The sequence below is a fragment of the Thalassophryne amazonica genome, chromosome 11 (assembly GCF_902500255.1).
Source record: "Thalassophryne amazonica chromosome 11, fThaAma1.1, whole genome shotgun sequence".
Classification (NCBI taxonomy): Eukaryota; Metazoa; Chordata; class Actinopteri; order Batrachoidiformes; family Batrachoididae; genus Thalassophryne; species Thalassophryne amazonica.
In genome coordinates this window covers 77,243,941-77,250,726 of record NC_047113.1, presented here as the reverse complement: position 1 = coordinate 77,250,726, position 6,786 = coordinate 77,243,941, and the positions used below count along the sequence as shown (strand labels likewise).

At 46.6% G+C, this 6,786-nt stretch overlaps 1 pseudogene; it reads right to left on the bottom strand.

Annotated features, from left to right (window-relative positions):
* Positions 1–2,158: 2,158 nt before the first annotated feature.
* LOC117520888 lies at positions 2,159–5,135 on the bottom strand (annotated as a pseudogene).
* Positions 5,136–6,786: the final 1,651 nt, after the last annotated feature.

Genomic DNA, 6,786 nt, shown 5'->3' with positions numbered 1-6,786 from the left:
TGTACCCAGTAAGCGAGTGAGACTTTCAACCTTCTAAGACTTAAAGGCATCTCCCCTACTTCTACTTGCAGGGCTGGAACTGGCGATGTTCTGAAGGCTCCACAACACAGCCGAAGAGCTTTGGCCTGGACACTGTCAAGTCTGGCTAACACAGTTTTTGCTGCAAATTTATAAACTATACATCCATAATCAAGAATCAACCGGATTACAGCTCACAATATGCTAAACCGTTATATTACACCTGAGGTACTTCATGAATGTGTTTATTAAATATGGATTGTTGAATAGAAATGTTTGTTATTGTTAACACTAATGTAACTAATGTATATATAGTATGCATAATTTGAGTGTATTTCGTTGCTCATAAAATAAAGAAAAATTGAAAAGAAGTTTGGAAAATCCACTTTTTTCATCACATAACAGGATTGGACCTCACTTTTTCAACCAGGTCATATTGTTTTCAAACCAACCTCAAGGCAATTGCACTGTGCGTTAGTCAATAGAAAACCCATGAAATGAAAAAATAAAAGTAAATAAAAGGCCCTTGAGTCAATTTTAAGTACAAAAAATTAAAAACGACCCTTGCGGATGTTACGCCGTCTGTCAAAACCAAGTGGGAGATATAGACCCTTACCAAAAAATAGTACTGATAAGTATATAAAAAGTAAACTAGAAGTATACTTGAAACATACTTGCATATACTACTTTTTGGTAAGGGGATGGTTAAAAGTTGCATAAACTATAGCTAACATTTACACTTAGATGGGCATTCTACTTGAAATATGTATTCTCCGATATACATTGTCAATTTGTATAAAAGATACGCATATTAAGAAATTATAACAAGTTGAAAACAACCTGAGAATTGTCCGTCAAAAATAACATCTGCAAGGGTCCATACTCTTATTAATTTCACTTTTCCATAATGGAAAAGTTAAATTTTTAAAGTTAATATACTCAACAAAAATATAAACGCAACATTTTTGGTTTTGCTCCCATTTTGTATGAGATGAACTCAAAGATCTAAAACTTTTTCCACATACACAATATCACCATTTCCCTCAAATATTGTTCACAAACCAGTCTAAATCTGTGATAGTGAGCACTTTTCCGTTGCTGAGATAATCCATCCCACCTCACAGGTGTGCCATATCAAGATGCTGATTAGACACCATGATTAGTGCACAGGTGTGCCTTAGACTGCCCACAATAAAAGGCCACTCTGAAAGGTGCAGTTTTGTTTTACTGGGGGGGATACCAGTCAGTATCTGGTGTGACCACCATTTGCCTCATGCAGTGCAACACATCTCCTTCGCATCATCCGTGAAGAGAACACCTCTCCAACGTGCCAAACACCAGCGAATGTGAGCATTTGCCCACTCAAGTCGGTTACAACGACGAACTAGAGTCAGGTCGAGACCCCGATGAGGACGACGAGCATGCAGATGAGCTTCCCTGAGACGGTTTCTGACAGTTTGTGCAGAAATTCTTTGGTTATGCAAACCGATTGTTTCAGCAGCTGTCCGAGTGGCTGGTCTCAGACGATCTTGGAAGTGAACATGCTGGATGTGGAGGTCCTGGGCTGGTGTGGTTACACGTGGTCTGCGGTTGTGAGGCTGGTTGGATGTACTGCCAAATTCTCTGAAACGACTTTGGAGACGGCTTATGGTAGAGAAATGAACATTCAATACACGAGCAACAGCTCTGGTTGACATTCCTGCTGTCAGCATGCCAACTGCATGCTCCCTCAAATCTTGCGACATCTGTGGCATTGTGCTGTGTGATAAAACTGCACCTTTCAGAGTGGCCTTTTATTGTGGGCAGTCTAAGGCACACCTGTGCACTAATCATGGTGTCTAATCAGCATCTTGATATGGCACACCTGTGAGGTGGGATGGATTATTTCAGCAAAGGAGAAGTGCTCACTATCACAGATTTAGACTGGTTTGTGAACAATATTTGAGAGAAATGGTGATATTGTGTATGTGGAAAAAGTTTTAGATCTTTGAGTTCATCTCATACAAAATGGGAGCAAAACCAAAAGTGTTGCGTTTATATTTTTGTTGAGTGTAGTTACTGGGTTATCTTGAGCTTTGTGGTTTATGAAAGAAATAGTGGTGATTACATACATCTCATAATGCAAATTCTTGGACACATCATCAGTGACAGTACCTGGGGTCATGGGGGGTTTCGGGTCTTTCAACTTCAGACCCCCTCACCCAGGCGACCCGACCAGGAGTGATCAATTCCCGGCCTGTGTCCAAGAAGCCATCGCCCACTGCTTGTCCCTCCTGATCCACAGCCACCGTGAGGCTCTCTCTGCAGCCTCGGATGCTGCAGTGATGGCCTTTCTCTTGCGTGCTCTGGTGATGCCCAGAAGGCTGTAGGCCTTGCAGAGTGACTTTCCTGCAAAGCCCCTTCCTCCAACTTCGACGGGAAGGCACCTCGCATGCCACCCCCCGTCCGCGGCACTCCTCCACCAGCTCAGCGTACTTCTCCCTCTTCCTCTCACTGGCTTCCTCCATTCTCTCCTCCCAGGGCATTGTAAGCTCCAGCATAATGACCTGCTTGGATGACTCTGAGAACAGGACGATGTCTGGTCTAAGGCTGGTTTCCATGATGTTTTCAGGAAAATGAAGCTGTTTCCCCAGGTCCACCCTTAACTGCCAGTCCTTCGCTGCTCCCAGGAGGCCTGTCTGGGCCTTCGGTCGGGCGGGTGGTTGTTCTCCAGCTCGCACAAATGAGATTTCCCGCCTTAATGGTTTCAAGCTCTTGCTCTGGCCTATGGCAGTATTGATGGACTCAGCAACTGCTTTCAGCACCTGGTCATGGCGCCAGCGATAGCGACCATCCCCCAGCACTTTAGGGCAGCTGCTGAGGATGTGCTCCAGAGTTCCTCTTCCCTGACACAAGGGGCATGCTGAGGTATCAGCCTTGCCCCAAGTGAAAAGGTTCGACGGGCTGGGTAGGACATCATAGACTGACTGGATTAAGAATTTAATGCGGTAGGGTTCTGCCTTCCACAACTCCAGCCACGAGATCTTCCTCTCTATGGCTCCCTCCCATCTGGTCCATGCGCCCTGTTGTCTCAATCCCACCATCTGGCTTGCACGCTGCTCCTCAACCCCAGCTCTCACTTCGCGTTGAACCAGGTCCTGCCTTTCCTTTCCCTCAAGTTTGTTGTAGTGGATTGTTGGAATGGTTCCCAGCCCTGCCCGGCCAATTGCCGCAGATCCCACAAGCTCTTTGTGATGCAGCCGTGCTTCTGCCTGGTCCACAGCCTCCTGTGCCTTCCACTTTCTGCCAGTCCTCACCTCAATGCCTGCTTGGGATACTTTCAGATCCTTGGAATCACTGTATTGGAGCACCTCCCTTGCTCTGGTAACCCTAAACTCCTCAGTAAGGCTGCTGATAGGGAGCGTCAGCTTGGTCTTATTACCGTAGAGGGCGATGCTGCTCAGGCATCGAGGTAAGCCCAACCAACATCGCAGGTGGCTGCTGATCCTCCTCTCAAACCCTTCCACAGTAGAGATGGGAAACTCGTATATGAGCAGTGGCCACAGTATTCTAGGCAGGATTCCATGCTGGTATAACCACACCTTGAATTGGCCCGGAAGACCTGACTTGTCAACTGTTGTCAGCCAACTCTCCAATTGTTCATTGGTTGCCCTGATGGAGGCGGCATCCTTTAGGGAGCAGTCGAAGGTTTTTCCAAGGCTCTTCACCTGGTTTCTCTGTGACTGATGGTATACGGGTACCTCCTAGTGATGAAGTAGAACCGGTCAATCACCTTCCCTCTCTTCAGGACCAGTGACCTGGATTTTTCTGGCTTAAAGCGCATCCAAGCCCAGGTGGTTAGTCTGTCCAAACCTTGGAGGATCCATCTGCATCCAGGGACTGACGCTGTTGTTACTGTCAGGTCATCCATGAATGCCCTGATGGGAGGCTGACAGATTCCGGACTTGGTTTGGGGGCCTCTGCATTCCGGCTCAGCAGACTTGGCTAGCATGTTCATGGCCAGGGCAAAGAGTATCACCGAAATAGTACATCCCATGATGATCCCTTTCTCCAGCCGATGATACTCTGATGTAACTGTGTCGGAAGTGAACCTCAGGTTAAAGCTGTTATAATAATCCATAATGAGGACTTTGATGTTGCTTGGGACATGGTGCCTCTCCAATGCCGCCTCCACTAGCTTGTGAGGTATGGAGCCATACGCATTGGCTAGGTCCAGCCATAGTACCGCCAGGTCTCCTTTCCCTTCTCGGGCCTCTCTGATTAGTTGTGTTACCACTCCACTGTGTTCAAGGCATCCTGGAACCCCTGGGATCCCCCCCTTTTGCACTGAGGTGTCGATGTACTGATTCTTCAGGAGGTAGACTGACAGCCGATGGGAGAGGATACTGAAAAATATCTTCCCCTCGACATTAAGCAGTGAGATGGTTCTAAACTGCTCAATGGTGGTTGACCTCTCCTCCTTTGGAACCCAGCCCCTTCTGCAGATCTCCACTGTTGGGCCACCATTTCTTTCCAACTGGGTGTTTTGGTGTTAAGGGCAGTAGTCGGAGCAGGCAGATTAATCAGGCCTCTGCATTCACCCAGGTCCTCCTCCCGGGTTGCATCGCTGTAGGTATTATGGAGATATGAGTCTACCTCCTCCTTTGAGCATGTGAGGTGGCCGCTATGTTTTTGACCTAGCAGCTGTTTGGCACACCCAAAAGGGTTTGCCAGAAAGGCAGCGCGTCTGTTGGCTCTCTCTCTGGCCTGCCTCCTGTGCCATTCTGCTCGCCGGAGGGTTAGCAGCTTCTTCCTAAGGATACCTCGAAGTTCTACCAATCCTGATTTCTCGTCCTCGCTTGCTCCCTTAAACTGCCTCTTCAAGAGTCGTAGTTCCTGGCGTAGCTGTGAGATCTTTTCTGCCCTGCGGTTCTTGGAGTACTGGTTTGTAGTGACCCTCTTTTCTGCTAACCCAAACCTTTCCGTGGCGATACTGATGATCACGGTTGCCATTGTTTGGAGTTTCCTGTCTGCCCCTCCCCTCATGGTAGCTTCCAGGATACCATCAACGTCATCATCAAATTTCCGCCACTCACTCCCTTTGCTGGCTGGAGGCCACTTAACCCGTCGATGATGTTCTGGAATGCATGAAGCTTGGACTTCATGAGCTTGGAGGTTCTGGGCTCTGTGGGGTGACTCCTGGCCCAGCTCCTCCTGTGTCTCACCAAGGTCCTCTGGAGCACAGGGGTTCTGGGCGCTATGGGGTAATCCCTGGCCTGGTTCCTCCTGCGTCTCTCTGAGGCTGTTCCTATATGTGTACTACAATTTCAAACTAGCTTTCAATAAATACATGTAACTTGAAAAATTGACCTTTGTGTTACACTTTCATAACAGTTTAGCATATTGTGAGCCAAATTCTTTTTAACGAAGAACCAGACACCCCCTTAACCTGTTTAAGAGATCGTCCATATAACTTGAGGTCTATTATGGGGTTCACCTTTTTCTTAGTAAAACAAACAAATTGAATTTTCTCCACTGAAATGCGGAACCCCCAGGCAGGTGACCATTTTTTACCTGGTTTATTGCTATTTGCATTCTTTTCTGCAGGTTATCAATATTACATCCCTTAACCCACAGTGCTCCATCATCAGCGTATAATGCTCTGTTAACCCTCTGACTCACTCCACCAAAAACATCATTAATCATAATATGGAACAAAATTGGACTGCATACACTTCCCTGTGGGGTGCAATTCTCTAGGTTCTACTCATTAAAAAATCTTTGATCCAGTTAAACATTTTGCCACCTATGTCCATTTTATTTAACTTCAGTAAAAGTGCTTCTTTCCATAACATATCATCAGCTTTTTCTATATCAAAAAGGTTGCCAAAACAGATTCTTTGTTGACCTGTGCTTTACGTACTTCGTTCTCTAGGCAAACCACAGGATCCATAGCAGTTCTTCCTTTATGGAACCCACTCTGGTAAGGTGTGAACAACCTTCTGCTTTCTAGCTTGTACACTAACCTCTTAGTAATCATCCTCTTCATCAATTTGCATAGGTTAGACAACAACGCTATTGGTCTGTAGCATTTGACATCTGTCTTATTTTTGCCTGGTTTCCCTACAGGAACTATCACAGAATGTTTCCACCCAGAGGGTAGCTTTCCATCCATCCATCCATCCATTTTCTTCCGCTTTATCCGGAGTCGGGTCGCGGGGGCAGCAGCTCAAGCAAAGCCGCCCAGACCTCCCGATCCACACACACCTCCCCCAGCTCCTCTGGGGGAACCCCAAGGCGTTCCCAAGCCAGCAGAGAGATGTAGTCCCTCCAGAGTGTCCTGGGTCTTCCCCGGGGCCTCCTCCCAATGGGACGTGCCCGGAACACCTCTCCAGCAAGGCATCCAGGGGGCATCCGGAAAAGATGCCCGAGCCACCTCAAATGACTCCTTTCGACGTGGAGGGCAGCTTTCCTTGCTCCCAAATTTTGTTATATAAAATCAGAATCGCAGTTTTTACCACATCAGATAATTCCTCCTCAATCATTTTATAGCAAATCCCATCTTTCCCAGGTGAAGTATTCTTAACACCTATTTGCACCCTCTTTAATTCAAACAACATAAAATCTGCATCTAGTGAACTCTCACCCACAACATCCATCCCTAGCAATTCTTTATTGTCTTCAGTGGTCTTAACTGTTTTAGCTAACTCCTCGTTGGAGACATTTTGTGAGCTATGTATCTTAAAGGAAAAGTTATGGAGTTTTGGCAGGAATTTTGGGACATGCATG